Source organism: Anabrus simplex, chromosome 14 (genome assembly GCF_040414725.1).
Source record: "Anabrus simplex isolate iqAnaSimp1 chromosome 14, ASM4041472v1, whole genome shotgun sequence".
NCBI classification, from domain to species: domain Eukaryota; kingdom Metazoa; phylum Arthropoda; class Insecta; order Orthoptera; family Tettigoniidae; genus Anabrus; species Anabrus simplex.
Genome location: NC_090278.1, coordinates 41,660,919 through 41,686,675, shown reverse-complemented (window position 1 = coordinate 41,686,675; position 25,757 = coordinate 41,660,919).

The following is a 25,757-nucleotide window of genomic DNA, read 5'->3' as shown; positions in this document are numbered from 1 at the left end:
TGCAAACTTACTGAAGCGAGTAGCAAGTGTAGTCTACCCTCACAACGATTATGTTGTGGGGTTTGCATAAACATTAGGGGTACGTCCCATCAGAACCACAATAAATTATGTTACTCTTGCTACATTATGGAAGAGCGGGTGGCCGACACTAACCAACTAACCTGTGTAAATTTTATCCGGGCTTTATTCATCAGCATTTCTATTGGATTTCGGCTGAGTGATTCACGTTAATGCCCAAGTGCCATACACGGAACGTTCTAGTATAATGTTATTTTTATATGTGTGAAATTTCTGAGAAGCAGGAGAGGAGGGAAAATAATGGATAAGGTGAGAAATGAGGAAGTTAGAGAGATAGTAAAACAAGAGCACGACAGATTCGTGCTTAACAATTTCAATCCTAGAAGTAGAGTGGCAGGTGGGTGGGAGACACTGGGGACTAGAAGGAAACGAACTTGGTTATGTGCCATATACTACACGAATAAGTCAGCTTGGGGAGAGTTGAACAGTCGACTAGGAAAGCTCTGTTACGTAAGTAGGACAGATAATCCACATAAAGTAAAAGGTAGATCGCAGAAAAGAAACTATGGTAACTATTGGTTTGTAAATCGGGGTACTGATGATTGGAACGCATTTCCTGCAGCTATTTTAGAGCCTTTTCCCAAAAAATGTAACATGCTTCAAGAATAGATTCCACCATTCTGTGAATTGTGTGTAAATTTCTATGTGATAACTAGGTCTCGGATGTTTGTGCAGTAATAGGTTAGAATGCAAACTTACTGAAGCGTGTAATAAGTAGAGTCTACCCGCACGACGGTAATGCTATGAGGTTTGCATAAGCATTAGGGGTTCGGGCCATTAGAACTCCTAGAATCTATGTTACTCCGACTACATTAGATTAGAGCGGGCTAGTCGAATTTCCTACTAACAAAATTATTTAGTAACAAAATTACTTAGTAGGAAATGTCGAATGGCCTGCGCTAATCTAATGTAGTCGGACTAACATACATTCTAGGGGTTCTAATGGTCCGAACCCCTAATGTTTATGCAAACCTCATAGCATTACCGTCGTGCGGGTAGAATCTACTTGTTCTTCGCTTCAGTAAGTTTGCATTCTAACCTATTACTGCATGAACATCCGGGCCCTAGTGATAATATAATATTTTAATGTAACGCTCAAGCCAGTATAGATTGCAATATTAAGGCATCTGAATTATTTGAAGTATGTGTGAATTTTTATATGAGCGTGCTATATTTACAATACTAAAATAATAGTTAGTAATCGGACCACTCAATCTACTGTAGGGTAAAATTTTGAAATACTTGAGGCACGTGTGAATTTGTATATGACGGTGTAGTGGAGCTAAGCCAGTAGTAAGCTCAACCTGTAGTATTATTGTGAACCGTAGTTTTAAGCACTGGACGTACAAATGTAGTATGTAAGTTTTTTATATGATGATGCTGGATTTAGAATGTTAAACTACTAGTATTTCTTGTGGAAAACCATAACTCAGGTTTCCATCTTGAAACTGTTCTACACTGATATGACAGCAGCTGTTATCGGTACAAAGTCTGTTGGAGAGCCAGTTCGTATCAATACCGGTGTTAAGCAAGGCTGTGTGATTGCCCCCACGTTGTTCTTATTATATATAGGCGCTGATATGCAGCTAATTAAAGAGGTTCTTCCTCCCGGAATACAGCTGGATGGGAAACTCTTTAATTTGAGGCGTCTAGGATTGAAGACTCGTACAATTTCTACTGCATTAGTCGAGTTGCAGTGAAAACAAACCTACAACCTGTTTTCCAGTCTTTGACAAGGTCATGGATGTAATGAATGAACCATATATCGGCTATTAGTACGATGATAGATGCTAAGAAATGATAATGGAGAGTGTTGCTGGAATGAAAGATGACAGGAGAAAAACCAGTCCCGTCTCCGCTTTGTGCGGGATTTGAACCACGGTATCCAGCGGTGAGAGGCCGACGCGCTGCCGTCTGAGCCACGGAGGCTCTTCGAGTTACATAATGCTGATGACAATGCAGTTGTAATTCAGTCTGAAGAGAACTAGTGTTAATCCTGAATGCCTTTTCAACTGAATACAGAAAGATTCGTCTCAAACTGAATACCGGCAAGACACAGAATCTTTGTCAACCAGCCCCTGGAGAAAGACATAGAAAGATCAATGTCTCTATCGACGGAGTGAGTCTTCAAGTATCAAACACGTCCCCTTACCTTGGCAACATCCTCTCATCATGTACAAATATAGATTCTGAAATCCAATTTAGAATCAACCATCCTCGAGCATCCTTTGTCAAACTACGAACCCGAGTGTTATGTCAATGTTACAACAAAGATCAGTTCCCAGCTCACAGGCGGCATATTAGAACAATATCATTTGCGATGTTTAAGGAGGATTTTGCATATAACCTGGCAAGATAGACGCACAAATGTCAGCGAACGTGACGAGGCACAGATCACCAGTATGGAAGCCATGGTTTAAGACGTCACGGGACATGTAATACGCATGCCCGACAATCGTATTCCCAAGCAAGTGTTTTTCTCTGAGTTAACAGTGGTTAAACGTTGTTTGGGAGAACATAGGAAGCGATTTAAGGATGTAATTAAAGCTAAAATGAAGATGAGCCACATTGATAAACGGAACACCTTAGCGCTCAACCGTTCATCCTGGAGATCTTTAGTACATCACGGCACACTACTTTTCGAAGAAAACCGTAGGCGAATAGCGAACGATAAGAGGCAACGAAGGAAGGAAATAGAACGAAAAAGGAGAACAATGGCCGCTCCACCTGGGGCTATCTGCCATCTCTGCGGAAAATTCTGTGCCTCCCGTACTGGGCTGTTCAATCACCTACGGACTCACAGATGAAGAGGAATTCTGATACGAAGATTCGTTTTCGAGTGTTTGCTCTTGTAATATTTTCTTTCCGTGTAATTGCTTGCTTTACTCCTGTAGTAGTAGTAGTAGTAGTAGTAGTAGTAGTAGTAGTAGTAGTAGTAGTAGTAGTAGTGGTAGTAGTTGTTGTTGTTTTACTTTACTTTAATATAACACAGCTACATGCGATCATTCTTTCCTATTGTGATATATTTAACAATAATAATAATCATAAATACAGGACAGGCTAGAAGATTCTTGACTTGGACTGTAGGGGATCGAGTGCGTGCAGGAACAAGGTATGGACAAAGGTGTCGAGAAACAGAAAGTGCGAGGGCGATGTACTATGGGAGTGAACAGACTGGTTTGAGAAAAAATTGTGGATCAAGACAAGGGAGTGCTCTGTCATCTTTGATCTACATTCTAGTTATTGACGAGTTAATGACAAAAGTGTCAAGGAAAATGCAAGTGATGATGTTTGTAGATGAGGTGGAACAATACCTAAAAGAGAGAGATTGTGAGCATAACTGGAAAGAAGGAGGGGTGATGCTTGAAGGGGAACAGTTTAGGAAGGTATAGAGTTTCAAGTACCTGGGAAGTTCCATAGAGCAAAATGGAAGAAATGATTATGAAATAATCGAGTGTGGACGACAAGCAGGAGGGTTCCTGAAAGGTGTCAAAAGCCTGGTTTGGAGTAAGGATGTTCCTCAGAGAAGCAAAAGAGTGATAAACAGGACGTGATGTGTACCTATTCTGACGTACACAGCGGAAACTTGGGTAATGAGACAGAGAGATGTGAATAGGATACAAAATGGGTAAGATGAGAAATGAGAGTTAGAGATATAGTAAAAGGTGAGCCACTACAGAACAAGATAGAGGCATGTAGACTTAAATGTTATGGACACATGAAGAGAATGACAGAGGAGGGGATACCGAGGAGGGTGCACGAAATATGGATACCAGGAAAGAGACCAAGAGGAAGACCAAAAGAAGGTGGATGAAAGGGCGAAAGAGTGTGTACAGAGAAGATGAGAGGACTGGGCAAGAATGAAGAGGGAGAAGTTGTGGGGAAACAAGAGCAGATGTAGAGTCTTATGTTCCAAGCAGACCTGGCCAACAGCTGGAAACTACATATTGTGCTGATTATGATGGTGATGAATGCCTGAAATCACAACAAGACAGTTTGTGTATGCACTCACAATGAGGCATAGAGATCTTGAAGTTACCGAGTCCATATTGTCCAATGATTACGTAAGTATTGGTGAATGTTTACGTAAATGGAGGTTGGAGCCAAGTGCCGCTAAGACAGAAGTCTCAATGCCTTACCTAAACACAAGTTGGCCAACAAGGAGCTGAAGGTCTACTTTGAAGGAAGGCTACTCAGACATAACACAAACCCGAAGTGACTTGCGCTCACACTTAATAGAACGCTGAGTTACAAACAACACCTAATAAGAACAGCTCGATATACCGTTCTTTAGGAACTCTGCGTCAAGTCATTGGGATGCTCTCCACACTTCAGGTCTGGGGGTGATCCAGCTTGGATTTATAGTACTCACACAAGACTTGTTGACACACAGCTGAACCATACCATGCATCTTATAACTGACGCAATCAGACTTACAACTGTCTTCTGGTTAGCCACATACCACCTCCTTCTATGAGGCGGAAAGAACACTTGTACGAGAGTACAAAAACTACGCAAAAATCCTCACCTCCTGTTCATGCAGACATCCCAACCATCAGTAAAGCAAGGCTTCGCTCTTGTCAGCCACCCCTGAAAACTGCAAGGATGGTTACTTGAGAAGGATTTAATATTAATGACTGTTCGAGACACACATGGGAGATCAATGCTACGACGGAAAGGGTTAAGATGCCATGCATATTGACCAAGCACCTGGCTTTGAATTGTCACGCAAGATCTGGTCGGTTCTTAAGCGAATAAGAAGCAACACTGGCAGGTGTGCCAATTGGGAAGAATATAACTTCTCCAAGTTGTGACTGTGGCACTGAGAGGAAGACTGTTCACCATGTAGTTCAAGAATATCTTTTGAGATATTTCCATGGCGATCCAGCAATAGACTATATTCGTGGAATGGATATTAGTTTGTAATTTGAGATAATTGTAAGTATTAATTTTTAGTGATGTAACCATATGCCAAATAACATAAATTTACAGCTGTAATGAAATTAAAATTCTATCATAACATTTCTCTAGACAAAGAAAAAAATCAGAGTGTCAGAAAATTGTAACGAAATATGTTGAACAGAGCAATATGACATTGAGCACAACCACTTTATTTTTATTTATTCGCTTTTCCTTTCTTTCCAAGTGCATTTTTCATCTTTCTTCATACCCACATATCTAAAATTTCTAGGCATCTTCATGTCATCCTTCAAGGGATCCAAAGATTTACACCCAGTCAGAAGCACTCTCCAAATGAAAGTCTTCACAGACTGTTTCTGTTTGTTAATAGAAAAATAATTTTTGGTAAATTATCTTCTTAAATTATCTTCTTCTTCTTCTTCTTAGTAAATGCTTTTCCACCAGTTGCAATTCGTTTTCTAATTTCTGTGTTATATTGGGTGTCACTTGTCATGATGGTGCCCAGGTAACAGAACTTGTCAACTAAATATATTTTATTATTAAGTATTTTATGACTGGCGTTTCTCTCTCTCGTGATTTATCTACAATCATTATTTTTGTTTTGTTTGTTTTACAATCTTTGATAGTATATTAGCTTTAAATGTACGCGTTTTTCTCTGTGGTTAAATATAGAAAAAGAATTATAATTATTTTTTATTAATTCAGATTTTTTTTGGCTGCTTCATGACAAATGCCGATTACGAGTGTAGTGGAAGGTATTTACCTGAACGTATTCATCAATAATGTTTTATTTTGTGAGTATCCACAGTTTAAAGCGGACTCTGTTCCAAACTGAAAGCTATTGTTACGTTTTGTACGCTGATGGAGTTGTGATGGTGCACCATCCATGCCTCTACAGACACGTCAGATTTAATTGGATCGGGGATTAGTTAGGAAAACAATATTGTGTAACAATGCAAGCAGAGTCATTTCAATTGTGATTGGGGAGGAAGGAATTCAATAGCAGTTGTTCCAGCTGACACAGAACGATAATGTAATTGTTCACGTTGTGAGCTCTGCTATCACAACCAGTTCTTCCGGTGTGTGTGTTGCAAAACCTGGTTAGCAAATATTATTGGAACTGTTGTTGTCATTTCTGTGTGACAGGCTTTGAGGTTGTTAGAACATTTCGAATTTTAATTTCTACTGAAGTTTCGCCACAAATGGGGCTGGCATCTTCGAGAATACATAGAAAAGTGACACTGTTTATGGATAATGCCAGCCCCACTGGCAGGTGATTTCTTTTCCTCCAATTAATGGTTAGCTTTTGCAGGCAACAAATGCTGGGAAATATAGCTTTTAAAGAACTTAGCAACCCATATACGAAATATTTTATTGTCTTTCACACAAATATTGCTGTTGGGTATCACGAACTTGTTTTCTTCCATGGTGGCGTTCATGTATCTATCGATTTACAGGATAAACTTAAAAATTTGGCAATACCGCTTTGACTGCAATGTGCGATATCCTAGCCTTTCAGTCCATAACACCACGCAGTATAACCAGCGATATTGTCGAGTGCATGTTACCCTCAGCAGGGCCTCAGTGAGAACAGTAATGCCATACGCGACTCTGGAACCATGCTGTACTTATTCTACCGTTTCGAAGGCGACCTATATGAAAATACTGTGGCATCAGCAATAGCATACGTTACTTCGGAATCATGATGTATCTATTATACTGTGTCCAAGGCCACCTTGATGAAAATACTGTGGCATCAGCAAAGGCATACGTTACTTCGGAATCATGATGTATCTATTATACTGTGTCCAAGGCCACCTTGATGAAAACACTGTGATATCTGCAAACACACCCGTGACTTCGGAATCATGGTGTACTTGATTCACCATTTCCAAGGCCACCTTGATGAGAACTGTGTAATATCAGGTATGAAATATATGTGCGACTGTCATCTGTAATAATAAAATGAAATGTTCGTCTGTGTGTGCACGAAGCCCAGTCAAATCTAGGGCAGGGAGATATTTTTCATTTTGTCTTTCATTGCTGAATTATGAAGGAAAAACCGCCGGAAAACTTGTGTTTGGATATGAAATCCAACGCGCTGTCACTAAATTAATAGATTCACTGTTGCTAGGTAACATAATAGGTAATAAAAGTCAAGGAGTCATTTTAAGTCCATGGTGTAAGAAGCAATTTTCGGTCTCAGACACGAAGAGCAACATCCAGTCCGTGTTTGTGTGTGTGCGATACCCACGCACATCTACAGCAGGCAGATATCTGAAATTTTCAACATAGGCTTATTGTTTGATGGTGCAGGAAAAGGTCTGTTTTGATTAATTATTTTAATAAGTTTTAATCGTTTTAATAATTTATTTATGCAGTTATTTACCATATATTCACTTCATTCATTAAAAAAATACTGAATACGAGGATTTTATTGTATCAGCATTAAGGCGTGAACCGCAACTAACTCAGTCTTATATTTTATTCAGAGAAATCATAGCCTACGTCTAATACATTAGGTAGATAAACAAGGAATAGTAAACCGAGTGAGCTGGCCGTGTGGTGAGGGGGGCACAATAAAATAATACCGGTTATAATAGACCCCGGGTAATAATAATAATAATAATAATAATAATAATAATAATAATAATAATAATAATCGTATGGCCTCAGCTACCGAGTGCAGGCATTTCAATTCCACGCCATCTGGCTGTCTGCTCTTCAATTTCGACGTTCCGTTTTACTCCAGGCCCACTAGATGGCAAACCGAGTGAACCGCAACCCTCTTGTGCGTCTATGGCTGAGATTTTATGAATTTTGTCGGGTAAACGCCGAATGTGTGACCAGAGATCTTCTACATGCCGACATCGTACGACATGGAGTGTCCAATCGACTTTTTTTTACCGCCCTTCAAGAATTTGACAACTTCTGCCGGGTTTGAACCCGCTATTTTGGGATACGGAGGCCGAAACTCTACCATTGATGGACAGAGGAAGCTTAGGGGCGCGCAGTTGTGAGTTTGCATTCGGGAGATAGGGAGTTCCAGCAGTCCTGAAGATGGTTTCCCGTTGTTTACCATTTTCACTGCAGGCAAATGTTGGGGCTGTACCTTAATTAAGACCACGGCCGCTTCCTTCCTTCCTGTCCCATTGTCGCCACAAGACTTATCTGTGTTGGTGCGACGTTAAAGGTTTTGTAAAAAGAAATAAAGGGAATATATATCAGCCTAGAAGGCATTTTGAGCCAATGGCAGAGGGAGCTATTTTCGTTCAGTACATGATATCCGGAATTGTTTGACTCTATGTATGTGCGCGATACCCAGCCTAATCTATGGGACATAGAGATTTGAAATTTTAACATAAGTGGGCACAGCATTTCGCCGATCACTCATTGCTGTGTCAGAGTACAAAGCTGTTACCGTCATCAGCAAGCAACTTTTACAAGAATTGCTCGGTGTTCTACAAATTTTAAATTCCAACAACACAAGCTGTAATACAGATGAGGCTGTAAGCTACAAGACAGAGCTTTTCAACAACTTGGAGTCAAGTCACCTGGAGTACCCTCAATCGTCTTCGAATGGACGTCATTCTCGTGTAAATGAATCCTCCCTCCCTCTGCAACGGGACTCGACTCTCAGTCAAGGAACTGATGCCGAATATTGTTGAAGTCACCATCAGGATTGGACGTGCCACTGGCGAAGTAGTATTTATTCCTCGCCTTTAAATAATCCTTTCGTGTATACCGTTCCAGTTTATACGTCTGCAATTCCCTGTTTGTTTGAATTTCGCTATGTGCATCACAGAGACCCAAGGGCAATCGCTTAGAGTTGTAGGACTCAATCTTCGGAAATGATGCGTTTCCACGGTAAACTGTACTCGGGTTGTTCAATATTCGAAAAGCAAACACACTAAGTACGAGGCACGTTTTTGAATAAGTACCGTTTATAAATATGGCCGCTGCAGTGCTTCGATCGCCGTTCAGATCATGCGTGCTCAGTACGTACGTCTGTTGGCTAGCCAAAAACGCAATTACGGAAGCATTCTCCCGTATTTACTTTTGTTTGTGCATATTGAAATTGCCTCTGACGATAGAGGGTCCCGCCGAATGTGAATTAGGCGCTGTGATTCTATTTTAAATGGAAAAGGCGTGAAAGCTGTTGAAATTCATCGGCAGATTAGTGAAATGTATGGAGAACACACTAGGAGCAAAGGAATGGTAAGAAAAGGGTTAGAGCATTGTCCACAACGAGAAGCGTATTAGGCGACCGTTCGTCATTACTCAAGACTTGGTGCAAAGGTTCCAGGAAAGAGATGCTTTACGATTTCGTTATTAAGTTTATGATTTGCCTGATTTACCTGGAATTCCAAAGAATATTCTTTATGAAATTGTGTAAGATTGCTTGGATTACCGGAAGGTGTGCTCACGCAATCCATGAAATAAACCCCACACATACATTTCTTCTCTCCTGAAAAATTCACAGGCAAGCAAGTCAGTGTTGAAAACATCCTAGGGATATATTACATATTATATAAATAATTATGTAAATAAGTGAACTATAATTGGAATATGAATTTCTTGTGTTTGTGTGTGTGTGTGTGTGTGTGTGTGTGTGTGTACCATATACGTGTATTATTTGTGTACCATGAATTACTCTCCCTCGCCGTTCATTTATTTTTCAACCTTATCTATTAGGCCAGATATATCTGTGCGCGTTCTTACATTATTTCTCTATGTGTTATTCTTCTATCTTCTGTAATAAATTGTGTTTTGTCCCTTCCCCTTTATGACCCCACGGAAAAGGGGAATTTCCTTCCGCCTCGGTGGATTTAGCCATCTTTATTTTGGCGAGCCTACTTCTCGTCCCATCACTCTCCGCCTAGCCGCGCTTCTCCGTAGAGGTCAGTACCTCTTTTGAGGAGTTCCTCAGATCGCTCTGTGCGAGTAACTTGACTGGCGGAAAGCAGCGGCTCATTCCGTTTGCATCATCTACGGGTGTGGAGGTAGGAAGCATGTTCTTCAACTTTCTTTTAGGCTAAGGGAGGGAGTTTCTTTAATCTTGAAAATGTAATGTTCTAGGAGAGGCTACGGGCCTCGTTTGCTGGAAGGTTCTTGGAAGACATGTTAATATATGAGATAATCTGGGATTTAATAACGTTGGTTACGAGGCTGAGCCCCTGTTGTTTGTTATAATTAAAATTCTTGGAAGATTGGGCAGTCAGTAGTATTTCGACCTTATAGAAGTTAATTTGTATATGGCCAAACGCCTCTAAAATTGTTAAATTGCTTGAGAATTGTATTGTAACATTGGAGTGAGAATGTATTGGAGGAACATCCCACTCACGTTATGGAGGATATAGTGGAGACTTTGGATAGTGTAGGGGCAGGTCCCTATTTGTAAGGTCATGCCTTCTGACGATTGTAAATAGGTTTCCTCGAGCAATGTTTGTTCTTCTTGGGATGCATAATATTAATAAAAATCTAGCATAGAAGATGCCATCGGTTTGCGCTAACTTCTTCCATTGATCTTATTGTCTCACTGGTAAATGGCTCTGAACTTAAGCGCGCACTTTCCTTACTTTCGCTGCCTATTCATGGTGCAATTTAAATTCCGTCAGATTTGAAAAATAAAGTATGTAATTATTAGTAATTATTATAATCGTTGCGTCCTTGATATTCATTGTAATAATACACAATCTTGTATGTATCAGGAAATGAGGGACCAATTTTAAATTATTGCGGGGAAGCCCCGAGCTTCTTAGCGCCGCTACTGCTAAAACAATATTATATTGTTACAACTTAAAGTGTTGAAAGTAATGAATGAATTAGAAGTGATACATTGGGAAATAATCTGCAAGTATTTCTTACATTTGTATATAGCAGAAGATAAATTCTGTACATTCACTTGGAACAAAAGTGAGAAAAAAATAAAATTAGTGTAATAATATAAACAACAAGCAATATGGAAAGAGCATACGGTATAAGTAGGAATATCTGAAAATAATTGTTTATCTAAACATTTCAAAATACAACAGTATAACACAGTAGTCGAACCGAAATGCTTATACACGAGTGAATGTTTAGTACTGAATTACAAGCATAATAAATTAGAGGTACTGGTTATACGGAAAATACTCGACACGTTAAAAACTGCAGAACTCTGGAAATTAATTTATACAGAATGGAGGACAACAGGTTAACGAAACATATTTTCAAATATCTTTGGAACAAGAAGTAAATAGAGATTTGGAAGGAAACAACATTAGGAAAGAAGAAGCAAGAGAGAGTGCGATTTTGAGAAAGAAAGTGTTAAGAAGGGAAGGATTTCAATGTCGGGAGGGAAAGAACACAGGCTCAAAATGGTCTGAGGTGAGAAAAACGAGACATGGTGTGCAGATGGAGTACTGTAGGAGGAAGGAGGAACAACAAAGGATGAAGCACTGAAATTGTCTCGTGGTCCCTAGAAGTCTCTAACGGAGGAAGAAGAAAAATGTCAAGAATATATTTCAAAATATAGATGTGATTTCGTCTGTCGCCTTAATTTGAGTGATCCATTATACTTGAAGGTGAAGCATCACAAGCACTGATGTTCCATTCCTCGCACCGTGGAGAACACTGGATGTAAACCAGCTGGAAGTAAAGATATCAGTAATATTACATGTGCCAAAACACTGTTTTGTGAGAACCTTTCTCGAGTATGGTTGTGAGGTGTGGCTCCCGTATCAGAACATCCCGAGAGAGTGCAGATAAGGCTCATGAAGTCGATTAGTTTTGGATTCCTGGGCATGCCATTCTCTTCAAGCAGGTATGAAGAATTAGTAAACATTCTTGGAACGACTACGCTGGCAACGCGAATGCAGTGATAACTAAATGCCTGAAGAGTAAAGCGGACTGCCCGGCTATACTGGGGTTGATACCACGTCTTGTTCCAAGCAGGCCAACAGGGCAGAAATGCACATTCCACCTGCTCAAATGTAGGACGGTTGTTCATGCAAGCACTTAGGACCATAAATCAGCTAGAAGGGTCAGTCGACATTTTTCACCACCCTTCCACTGCAATTCGAAAAGCCCTTCTCATGGGTGGTGATAATTTTGTAAATTATCTGAATTATTATGTGAATAGTCTGTAGAAATTATGTGAAGGTGTATATCTGTATGTTTGTCTATATATGTATATTTGTATAAAATATTTAATTTTTTATTCAATTTCCTCACATCATCTGTAATTGGGATATCCTGAATGTGATAAATAAATATAATCTATTAAATGTAATACATAAGATGACGCCACAACAGTATATAGCCGAGATGATACACCCTGTTTACTCTGACAAGAAATGTTGGTTACACATTTATTCCCGGGAAGTCTTCAGTTCCAGATATACTACCAGCCTGAAATAATACGTGACTTTGGAACCATGGTGTACGTACTCTACCGTTTCCAAGGCCACCCTAACCTGGGATCGCATTAAAATTCTCCTGCTGTCTCTTGTTTGCATCCGTCACAACCATAATACACCGAACCCCTCCTTCAATTCAAAATGTTCGATTTTCAATACGAGGTCGGTGCGAGTGACGTGGACCAGGGCTTGGCCATTATTCACCAGGGAATTGGAAGAGGAGGGAGGAGGGGAAACAGTGTGAAGGGGGAAATATTCTAGAGGGGATTTAAAACGATTTTTTACTCCCTGTAATTCACTTCATTAGTAAAGAATGAAATCCAGCGGGGTGGAAATTTGATCTCACTTGAACGAACGACAAATGCCACGCATTAAGGCTGTCAAGCTCTCGGGTTCTTGTTTATCAGAGTGAAATCCTCAGGCATTCATAACTTCTGACACGGTGGTTGATAGAGCCTCGTGTTTCTTCTATGTTTCATGTACCAGGCTGCTTCAAAATTTGCAAGATCGTCTTCCGGCCTAGTCGGTTGGTATGGGCTTGCAAGATTGATGATGTATTAGGAGCTTCTGGCTCAGTGAGAAAAGCAACGGGTATCTACCTCACTCCTCATTTCCCTAGTATACCCCTTCAGCGAAAACCAGACAATCTATGGCATTTAATGGTGGAGCAGTTAGGAATGAATGAATGAATGAATGAATGAATGAATGAATCAATCAATCAATCAATCAATGAAAATCAATCAATCAATGATTCAATCAATCAATCAATCAATCAATCAATGAATCAATCAATCAATGAAAATCAATGAATGAATCAATCAATCAATGAAAATCAATGAATCAATGAAAATCAATGAATGAATGAATGAATGAATGAATCAACCAATCAATCAATCAATCAATCAATCAATGAATCAATCAATGAATGAATCAATCAAGCAATCAACCAATGAATGAATGAATGAATGAATGAATCAATCAATGAATCAATAAAAATCAATCAATCAATCAATCAAGGAAAATCAATCAATCAATGAATCAATTAATGAATGAATCAAGCAATCAATCAATGAATCAAGAAATCAATCGATGAATCAATGAATCAATCAATCAATCAATGAATCAATAATCAATCGATGAATCAATCAATGAATCAATGAAAATCAATCAATCAATTAATCAATGGATCAATCAGTCAATGAATCAGTCAATGAATAAATGAATGAATGAATCAATCAATCAATGAATCAATGAAAATGAATCAATCAATGAATCAATGAAAATCAATCAATCAATGAATCAATGAAAATCAATCAATCAATGAATCAATGAAAATCAATCAATCAATGAATCAATGAAAATCAATCAGCCTTTTCTTAATTATTTTCAAAGAACTTGGATATCTATTGAACATTCCTCTTGACCCTTTATTCCAATCCCGAACGCCTCTTCCTATAAACGAATATTCGCCCCATTTTTAGTCTAGAATTCCGACTTTATCCTACTGTTATAATCTCCACTCAAACTTATTCGTCTGCCAATGTCACTCCATGCCATCCCAGCCCGAAGCTTGCAACATGTTCGTCATGCTACTCGCTTGTCTGAAATCGCCCAGAACAAATCATGCTGCTTTCCTTTCTTGAATGTTTTCTAGTTCTCGTATCAAGTGGTCCTGGTGTTAATCCCATACACTTGATTAAGACTTATATCCCCTCTCCTTTACAACCTTACTACAACTACTAAATACTCTCATACCTTCACGAAAAGATTTCTAACCTTCCTTAAATACTTCGTTAATATATAACCCCAGTGTGGATCTTTCCTTTTATGCTGGCAAATCAGAAAGTTACACTTCCAAGTTATAAATATGGTTTCCTTGATTTTCCTTTATGCAACATACAACTTTCCTTGGACCATACAACCTTCAACTTCTCCTTCAGTCATTCTTCCTTAGCTGCTCTGTCCTGCATTTTCTATCCACTTCATTCTTTAATGGCCTGTATTCTTTTCTGCCCTATTCATTTTTTCATTCTTGTACGTTCGGCGTTCATCAATCAGGTAAAATATATCCTGAGTAATCCATTGACTTTCAGTTAATATTTCTTTTCCTTGTAGCATTTCTTCAGCAGCCCTAGAGACCTCACTCTTCACGACTGTCCATTCCACCTCTATTGTATTTCCTTCAGTCTATTCACTTAGTCTTTGTGCACCATTTCTCTTGAGATAGTCCCTCAAACTCTTTCCTTTCAACTTGTCTAGATCCCATCTTCATGCATTCCTTCCTTTCTTCAATTTCTCCAACTTTAGATGGCATTTAATGACCAACAAGTTGTGGTCAGAGTCCACATCTACTCCTGGGAAAGTTTACAATCCAACGCCTGGTTTCTGAATCTTTCTCTAATCATAATGAAGTCTTATTTGATACCTTCGAGTGTCTCCAGGTCTCATCCATGTATACAGATGTCGTTTGTGGTGTTAGAACCAAGTATTAGCAAGGACTAAATTATGATCGGTGCAGAATTCAACCGGATGACTTCTTCTTTCATTCATTTGTCCCAGTCCGAATTCCCCTACTGTATTATTTCTCTTCCTTGGCCTACCACTGCATTCCAATCTCCCCATCACAATTATATTCTCGTCACTTTTTACATATTGTATTAAATCTTCTATCTCTTCATATATTCTTTGTATTTCGTAATCATCTGCTGAACTAGTGGGCATTGGTTTGGTGTCTATCTTGACAACAATAATCCTTGCACTATTCAAGTGGTAGAAGCTTACCCGCTGCCCTATTTTCTTATTTATTATTAAACCTTCTCCTGCATTTCCCCTGTTTGATTTTGTGTTGAAAAGTCGGCTGTCCAAAATTTCTGCTCTTCCTGGCAACGTACGTCACTTATACAGCTACACCTACACATGGCACTGTCGAATATTCGACATGTCCGTATTTCTTCTCGTAATTTCTTCATTTCTTCAACAGATATCTGGACAGTCTACATCTTGTCGTCAACAGCCGTGAGTTCAGTTTCATTCATATTTACAACCCCCCTTCGGTGCAGTTTTCCGAGAATCTACTTGGGAGCCATTTCTGTAGTGTTTCACGGGCTTTGCTTTGCTATTCTATTTCATTTTATTTCGCAGTTTTCCGTGCGGTGCGAGTTATTTAATCCTGCATATACACATTTTGCCGGCCCCGTGGTGTAGGGGTAGCATGCCTGCCTCTTATCCGGAGGCGACGGGTTCGATTCCCGTCTAGGTCAGGAATTTTTACCTGGACCTGAGGGTATAGTTCGAGGTCCACTTAGCCTACGTGATTAGAATTGAGGAGCTAATCGACGGTGAGATAGGGGGCCCGGTCTAGAAAGCTAAAAATAACGGCCGAGAGGATTCGTCGTGCTGACCACACGACACCTCGTAATCTGAAGGCCTTCAGGCTGAACAGCGGTCGCTTGGTAGGCCAAGGCTCTTCAAGAGCTGTAGTGCCATGGGCAAAAAGTATACACATTGTTATTTGATTTAGTTTTTGTTAGCGGCTTTACGTCGCACCGACAAACAGGTCTTATGGCGACGATGGGATAGGAAAGGGCTAGAAGTTAGAAGGAAGCGGCCGTGGCCTTAATTAGGGTACAGCCCCAGCCTTTGCCTTTGTGTAAATGGGAAACCACAGAGCCGTCTTCAGGGCTGCCGACAGTGGGATTCGAACGCACTATCTCCCGGATGTTCACAGTTGCGCGCCTCTAACGGCGTGGCCAACTCGCCCGGTATTTGATTGATTGTGTACATTTGTAGAGCAGTGTGTGTATAGAAATAGCATCTTCACTTCATTACGGAAAATCAATGATGAAGAAGCGCGAAATTTGTAGGAAGATGAAAGTGACGGATCTGACTTGATTCAGAGTCAGGTTTGGAATATTTATCAGGCATTTCATCGCATTAAATACCATAAAGTGAATGTGATTACGAACCTTCCACAAAGCAATCTATCATAACAACGTGGTGTAATATTATGCCTCCAAATGCCAACACATTTTCCTTAGTATTTTCAAGAATTTGCCTATCAAGAGTGATGAAACTTTTACTGATGCTTTAGAGATAAATGATTCACAATCTGTATGTCTCAGTTTGTTTATGACATGTTCCAGTTTTGTGTAGGTAAGATTGAAAATTTTATATTATTTTGAATTTAGTAATTGCACTACACATTACACTGTACATTTTTCTAGTCAAAAGAATGTACGCACTTTTGTGTTACCGCGACAAATCTGAGTGTATCAGCTTTGCGTATATATGTCGTAGTTACATTTCATATCTTGCGAATATTTTCTATTTTATTTAGACAAGAGAAAGTTGCCAAATATGGCTGCCACCACAAGATTTAACATTGCCAGTTCTAGGGTGGGTCATGGCCATCCATCGATACTTCACATCACAGCTTGCACGTTTGTTAGATTACATGGCGTTACATATTTTTGTATCGATAATTTCGGATGACCTGCGTACTTAAGGCGTATTGATGTCAAGAGGCTATTGCGACTGTCAAGAGCTACACATGGCAGAGTGAGTCGACTTTGAGACAACTCGGCGTAAGAACGAAACTGGCGACAGTTTAAGGAGGTACTTAACAAGTGTCGACGTCCGGACCTTTACACGTTGAGAAATTTACCAAAAAAACAATTCCGATGCCACCTTTGTCATTCTTCATTCTGTCTCACGGTGAATATTTGATTCCGATCACCTTTTCTTCCCCATTTATGACGAAAGAGAAAGCGGAAATCTTTCATTCAGAGATCCTTTAAGAATAACATACGATCGACATCAATACGTTGATGTCAGTTTCTTATCTTTCTTCCGAGTCATTTCTCGCTCCACATATTTTTCAGGAGACGGCGGAGTACAGTAAATCAGATATTCTCCCCACCAATATCAGATGCATGTACATTCAGCGAGGCGTGTGAAATATGGAAATATCAATGATGATGCCGCACTCTCTGTGCGGCTGGAAGAATGAGAGAGATTTTTGTTACCTCTATGACGCCATTCCAACGGAGGTGAGTGGGAAAAGGCTGGGACTGGGAAGATAGCGTATACGGTCTCAATTAAGGTACGGCTGAGGCACTAGTCTGGTGCCAGGATAGAAAACTACGGGTTGTGATAATTCAGATCGCTAATATTCATGCAATTCTCACTGCTGAACTGTGGTGCGGGTAGAAGACACTTTAGGGGTTCTGATAGTTCAGATCGGTTATATTTATGCAATTCTCACTGCAGATCCTTTGTGCGGGTAGAAGACACTTTAGGGGTTGCGATAGTTCAGATCGCTAATATTTATGCAATTCTCACTGCAGAACCGTTGTGCGGGTAGAAGACACTTTAGGGGTTCTGATAGAATTGCATAAATATTAGCGATCGGAAGTATCAGAACCCCGAGAGTGTCTTCTACCCGCACCACAGTTCAGCAGTGAGAATTGCATAAATATTAGCGATCTGAATTAGAAAGAAAGTAAAGGAGGAAATAAATAGATGAGAGAAGGAAAGAAATAAAGTAAGAAAGGATTGAAAAAGAAAGAAAAAGAAAGAAATAGACAAATAAGAAAGGACGTAAAAGGCGGATGACAGAAAGAAAAAGGCAGAAGAGGGTATCCAAGAATGAAAGAGAGAAGGAAATAAATAAAGGAATGATGAATTAAGGAAAGAAAAAAAGAAAGACGGTAAGCAAATGAAAATAAAGGAAAGATGAGGTAAACAAAAGAAGAATAAATCAAGGAAATAAAAGAAGGGCGAGAAAAAGAAAGAAAGAAAGAAAGAAAGAGGGAAATAGTTAAATGAAGCATGAGAGAAAGAATAATAACCGAGCAAGTAACTGTGCGGTTTGGGTCACGTAGCATTCGGAAGATAGGGGGTTTGAACCCCACTGTCGGCAGCCTTTAAAATGGTTTTCCATGGTTTCCGATTTTCACCCCAGTTAAATGCTGCGGGCTTGTCTTACATAGGGACACAGCCAATTCTTTCGCACTCCTAGCCCTTTCCCATTAGACCTATCTGTGTCGGTGCGACGAAAAGCAAGTTGTAAAAGTTGATTATTATTATTATTATTATTATTATTATTATTATTATTATTATTATTATTATTATTATTATTATTATTATTACTTTCATGGTTCATGTGTACTGCCATGTATAGTGTAACTAAACGCATTTTGATGTTAACTATTTGTTTTATGCTCTCTCATTAGCGACCAGTTCTTCAAGTTCCTGTTGTTGATTCATTGGGAGTTTTGTAACCTCGGGCCCGTGTACGTGTTTGTATATAGAATTTGTTTTATAATCTGTGTTGCTGTAGTAAGTGTGTGGAAACATACCTTAACTAAAACTGTATTATCTCTCGATCTGGTAGTCATAGAAAACTGCTCTCTAGATTAAAATTCATCAAAGATAATCTTGTAACAGTTTATACGTACTAACGTATCCCTGTTTCTTTTAAATTTTCGGGGAAAAAGTAACTTCCAACGTTCAAAAACAGTCTCAATTTTTCTTCGATTTTAAAAAGCTACGTGGGGGTAAAATATTCCATAAATTAAAAAAATATTACCTCCTAAGGCGGTCGTCCTCGAAAACGGCTCTTCAGCTTAAACTTTAGCAAACATAATCCTTTAACAGTTCACACATATCAACTTACCTCTAACTGTTTCTCTTGTAAATGTCAGGTAAATGTAACTTCCAACTAAAAAAAACAGTCCTGGAATGTGCTCCAAATTTCTTTCAGAGTAAAAATATTTTAGGGGAGAAAATGTCCCTTAAATTAAAAGAACTATTATTAAGCCTTATTTTACTGTATTGTCTACAACTTTGGTTATGTATTATATTTTCGATAGAACCGCTACAAACGCGGTTATATGAAAATGACATTCTTTTAAACATTCCCTAAACTACCCTTTCAGCTAGCGGACTTTTTAGGATGTTTCTCTTCCTTTATCCAGGCTTGATATCGGCTCTACAGCTAGAGGCGGAGTTAACACCCAGAGGGGAGGAGGTTATTAAAGTTTTTGTTACAATATAGTCTAGTATACCGTATGCTGTAGAAAAAGGCTTGGGTGTAGGGTTGAGTATATGGGAAGATGTTTAGGGTACTGTAAGAGAGATTGCTTAGAGCTACAATCTTCGTTTTGAAGATTTAGCAACACCGCCTCGCGAAGCCCAATTGATTTAGCCCACGAAGTGATCTGATGGACAAATTTCAGCAGCTTACCGAATTACAACGGTACGAGAAAATTTCTTCCAAACTGAGTAGTGACTGTTGAAAGGCCGCTAATTTCACCGTAAGAAATGTACAATAAAGAAACGTGCCCACGTTCGGGTATGGCCTGTTGTGCTCGTGGCATTCGATAGTAGTCAACTACTGAAATGCATGTGGAAGATATACTAAAAACCATCCTCAGTGCTGAAAACATCCTAGGGATATGAGCTACGAATTTTTGGTAAACAAAATATAATATATTAAAAATTGCGATCCTTTTCTTTATCTTCGTAATCTGATCGATTAGATTAGCAGTTTGCCTTTTCTACCACTACAAGCGCTAATGTGAGACAATGCAGAGTTTCACTTAAGCTAATATAACTACATTCGTTTTGGACATTTTTCAAAAAAATGCCTGGGGGTATTTAAGCAAGGAACACATTACAGAAAGCATTACGAGAATAAGTTAAATGGCTAGGATTTGAATCAAAAAGTAAATAAACAAGCGATGATATGCTGCTTTTCCGGAACTGCATTCAAACCAGAAGTGATTTTCGGAATTTATTTTTTTAGTTTGATGGAGCCATCCAGGACTCACAAATTGAAACTTTTGTGGGCCCTTTAAGCCATTCAACTTTCGGCAGAATTGAGGAAGTAGCTTAAGTTTAACTTTTTTATCATTTAAAATTGGAGTGGAAATAACAAATTTTGAACAGACACTCCCCAGTTATTTATCAGTATGACCAACACTCTGATGTACCCGGTCCATGTGCTGTTTCCGACCACAGTGTGTAATAATTAGAGCCCGGATTTTTAAGCATTAATAGGTTAGAATGCAAACTTACTGAAGCAAGTAGCAAGTATAGTCTACCTTCACAACGACTATGCTATGGGGTTTGCATAAACATTAGGGGTACGGCCCATCAGAACCACTATCACATATGTTACACTTGCTGCATTATGGAGGAGCGGGTGACCGACACTTCTTACTAACCAAATTAGTTTGCAATCTAACCTGTTACTGCATAAAAATGCGGGATTTAGTAATATTTATTGATTTCTGCAAAATAATTTCAGATTTATAATCGCCGTATGGCATTCTCTTCAGATTCACAAATGCACTTGACTGTATTTGTTTTCCAGATCTCCTGATAGAGGCGCTATATCTTGCTCGTGCTGTATAGATGCGTGTGTATTTGCAACAAAGAGCTTTTTCGTCTAAAGCGCGTGGAGAGCTCTCTCCGCCAATTACGTTGCTCTTGACAAAGGGACTTTAACAGCATAGTGCTCATAGAGAGAACACCGCACTTGCTTTTATTCTTTTAACGGGATTGAGTGGTGGAGAGTTGGTATTGACCGCTCCAAGATAACCAACCTCTGTGTCATAGAGTTTTATCACTTCAAAAGGCCGAGGAACAGTGTGGCAGTTAATTCTGTCGTGAGTTGAAAGTAAAAGCGAAAGGTTTCTATCTCCTTTATTCATTTAATTTATCATTTTTTTTTGGCAATTATCAAAATGTTGTTGAGTAATGGTGAATGATGTCAGAAGCAAGAGATGTATGCTTTGCAATATCGGTCGGTTTCCACAAAGAACAAGCTGGATTTCTCAAAAATTGCAGCTGTTGATGATGATAATGATGCTTGTTGTTTAAAGGGGCCTAACATCGAGGTCGTCGGCCCCTAATGGTACGAAATGAAATAACAAAAAATTCAAATTCATCCACTGACCAAAATAAAATAAAAAGTGTCATGAAGAATGAATGGATGGACATGAACCCTACAAAAAAAAACAAATAAATAAATAAACAAACAAACAAACAAAAACAGTGGATCAGACTAAAGAGAAGGTTGTTAATTAGAGTATTACTGACCAAGGGTCCATTTATAAAGCACAATGATGCTTGATGTCGGAAGGGGTGCTAAATTCACGTCTAAGCCCCACAGAATGGTACATGTCGCGAGTAAAGTAGAACCATGGTAGTTGTCATTTTGGGGGTATTAATCAAAAGTAGCGAAGACTCACGGTGGTCCACACAAGATGGTACTACTGACAAGTATTGCAATTCGTACAGGGAACGCGGACCTATGGTGTTTCTCACACAATGGCGCCACTCATAGCCAACGCAAACCGGTAAGGTTCCTCACCTAGGTGTACTAGTCACGGGCGCCGGTATTCCCGTGGTGTTCCTCACATAGTGGGTACCAATCACAGGCAACGCAGACCCACGGTGTCGCTCATATAGCGGTACAACTCACAGGCTACGCCCAGACCCGCGGTGTTGCCCACATGGGTACAACGCACGGGTACTGAAATCCACCAGGCCAGGCTTTTTACTGCAACTAATCACAAACCTATTTCGTACCAATTTAGTGATACTATTCGCAAGTACATGCAACCCATGGTGTTCCCCGCATGATGGTACGAATCAATAGTAGTTTCATGATTCTAATTCAAACATCCCTTGGTCGCCCCTTGTAGTCGCCTCTTACGACAGGCAGGGGATACCGCGGGTGTATTCTAAATGTGCGTCCCCCACCCGCAAGGGGTGAAATTGCAGCTGTAGCCATTGCATAAATAATATTAGCATCATTCTATAAGAAAGTGTGAATGGCAGAGCCACCAATATCTCACGTTTGTAGATTTTGGAAGAGCATTTGACTCGCTGAATTGGAACGCGATGTGGAATACATTCAATGACTTCGGAATGTCGGATAAAATCTCCAACATGATAATATAAAGAGGAGTATTAAAAATAAAAACCTTAAAAGTAAAATACAGCGTGTCATTGACCTAGCCAGGCTGGAGTGCGTGGCGTGGTGGAAGGTCAACGGACTGGCTGGCCAGCTGAACTTGCGCCAATGATAGAGCAACGTTTTAGTGCTGAAAACCTTCCATAGCAGGCAAAGTAGGGATCCCCATACTACGAAAGACGTAATATTAAGCAATTTCCCCAATTGTGTAGAAAGTGGAAGGGTTAATGGGCTCGTAAAAGTTTCAAATCGCGAGTCATGGAAATCTCTGTCAAACTAAAATTAAAAAAAATTCCGAAAATCGCTTCCGGCCTAAATGCATTTCCGGAAAAACAACTTATAATCGCTTGTTTCTTTACTCGTTTTCTCGTAGTGGTGCTTAACTGAAACACTGCATTGGCTCACATTAGCGCTCGTAGTGGTGCTTAACTGAAACACTGCATTAGCTCACATTAGCACTCGTAGTGGTGTTTAACTGAAACACTGCATTGGCTCACATTAGCGCTCGTAGTGGTGCTTAACTGAAAGGCTCACGTTAGCGCTCGTAGTGGTGCTTAATTGAAACACTGCATTGGCTGACATTAGCGCTCGTAGTGGTGCTTAACTGAAACACTGCATTGGCTCACATTAACGCTCGTAGTGGTGGTTAACTGAAACACTGCATTGGCTCACATTAGCGCTCGTAGTGGTGCTTAACTGAAACACTGCATTGGCTCACATTAGCGCTCGTAGTGGTGCTTTACTGAAACACTGCATTGGCTCACATTAGCGCTCGTAGTGGTGCTTTACTGAAACACTGCATTGGCTCACATTAGCGCTCGTAGTGGTGCTTAAGTGAATCTCTGCATTGGCTCACATTAGCGCTCGTAGTGGTGCTTAACTGAAAGGCTCACATTAGCGCTCGTAGTGGTGCTTAAGTGAAGTAATGCATTGATTGACATCAGCGCTCATAGTGTTAGAAAAGAGGGAAACTTCTAATATAATAGACCGCATAACGATGATTAAGGAAGGGATTGTATTTTTAGGAATAAGTAAACAATATATTCTCATACTTTATTGCCTGAACTTTCAACACCTCGCATTCTATGCTAGAGTGGACAGGAAAGAGGTCTTCGTTAAGGAAGTTCCAGATTCCAAGCTCCTGAAAATTTAGGCAGCAATGATTTGATAGACAATGATGATGTTCTTTTAAGAACGAGACATTTCATCCTATTTTAATTAAGTCATTTCCTTTCTTCAAGTGTAACAATTTTCCTCAAGTTGTTTAAAAATTTATTATTCAGAATCAGTTTCGACAGACTGAAGGACCTAGCAGTTACAAATTACACCAGTTTGGCTTAAACCGGATAATATTATGAAGAACAGAGAAAGAAACGCTGAGTCTCCGAGCCAAAGAAATTAATCCGCGGCCAGAAATCGAACCGAAGAGCAGTACACTGACTATTCAAGGCAACCAGGTGGGCAAACAATCATCTGACCAGTAGTGATAAACATAATTATTTACTTAACCGAGTAACAAGTATACTTCACCGTGTACAACTGTTATGCTATGAGATTTGCATAGATATTAGGGATACGGGCTAAAGAACTCCTACAATGTATGTTACACTTGCTACATTATGGAATAACGGGTTGCATGACACTTCCTATTTTGGTTTGCATTCTAAGCTATTCCGATGTCTAGTGATAAATAATCGATTTAACATTAGAGAATGCGTAACCTGAATTATGTAGGATTTCCAGGTCAGCATTTGTTCTTATTTCAGGAAGAAACATATCCTAACGTATATCACTTTAAGCAGGACATTATCGAGCCTAATGTATCGCAGTACTCTACGAAGACAGACCATCCCATTTAAAGAATAGAGACTGTTTGACAACTGAATTGCATTTCCGCTTCATAAATTGAAAAGTACAATTCTGGACCCCTTCCAATGAAGACTAGAGTGGTCAGTCAATTATAAATGAGACTGTGGCGTAGAGACTGCGCTGTTTTTCAAGGTCTGATATAAGGGCTCGTTGTCTTGGGCTGATTGAATGTACCAGGAATTATAAGTCTGCATGAGAGTAGCTGCGATTACTGGCTCCCTCCGTAGATCAGTGGTAGAGTGACGGACTCCGGCTCTCAAGATAATGGGTTCAAACCCGGCACAGGTAGTTGGATTTTTGAAGGGCGGAGAAAAGTCCATTCGACACTCAATGTCGGCAAGTAAAAGATCTCTGGTGACACATATGGGGGTTTCCCGACAAAATTCATTAAAACTCAGCCACAGACGCTCAAGAGAGGGAGAGAGATTCTGACATCTGGAGGAGACGGTAACGTGACGGCCAGATGGTGCCACCCGACAGCTGAGGCAGTGTCTTGTCGCCTAACCGCTTGCCGGTTGACATCCTTGGTCATCCTCTGGGTCTCATTCCAGTACTTTCCCTTCGAGTCATGTCTCAGTACTGTCCAAGGAACTTTGGTTTCCTCTTCTTTACCGTGTTTAATAAGCATCGATCCTACTTTACGTATTTTAAAACAAGGTCATTTCTTCTTTATATCCATCCAACTTGTGTTTTGAAATCTTCTCCAAAACCACATTTCTGCTGCCTCAAGTTTTTTCTTTCTGTTTCCGTAATGTTAGGGTTTCGCATCCACACTCCAAACTAGAGTCTTGAGAAATGATTTTCTTGTCTTCAAACTGAGATGGCTGGTTAGCAAGAAATTTGTCACTCCGAGCACTATCCTTGTCTTGATTTCTGAAAGGGACTTCTTATCAGAGATAAGAGAATTCTGTGTTTTGTTCTATCGGTGCGTCATTTAATGTTAAGTATTTTCTAGCTGTAGGCTTCTTTTTGTCTGTTATTATGAATTTTGTAAAAATTTTTACAAGTTGATTTACATGGGACGATGGTATAGGAAGGGGCCAAGTGTGTGAAGGAATCTGCCGTGGATTTAATTAAGGTACAGCTCCAGCATTCATCTGGTGTGAAAATGGGAAACCACGGAAAACGACCATCAGGGCTGCCGACAGTGGGGTTCGAACCCACTGTCTCTCGGTTACTGTATACTGGCCTATCTTAAGCGACTGCAGCTATCGGGCTCGGTAGTATACATTTTGCTAAGGATTTGTTGAATATCCTTTTCAGAATTAGCTAAAATAGCTGAGGCCATATTATTATTACCTCTTCTTCACGCCACAGCTATCAGCATTTTAAAAGCTCACCAGGATCATGCCCGCATAATTGTCAGCTATCGTCTTCCTTTATGGGCTATAACAGAGCACATCTTGGAACGGTTAAGGCGTCGATTGAACGGAGTTTGGTTTGCAGTTTACATTATTCTCTTTCTTCTATTTCTTCGCAACATTGCCTGACATTTGGAACCAATG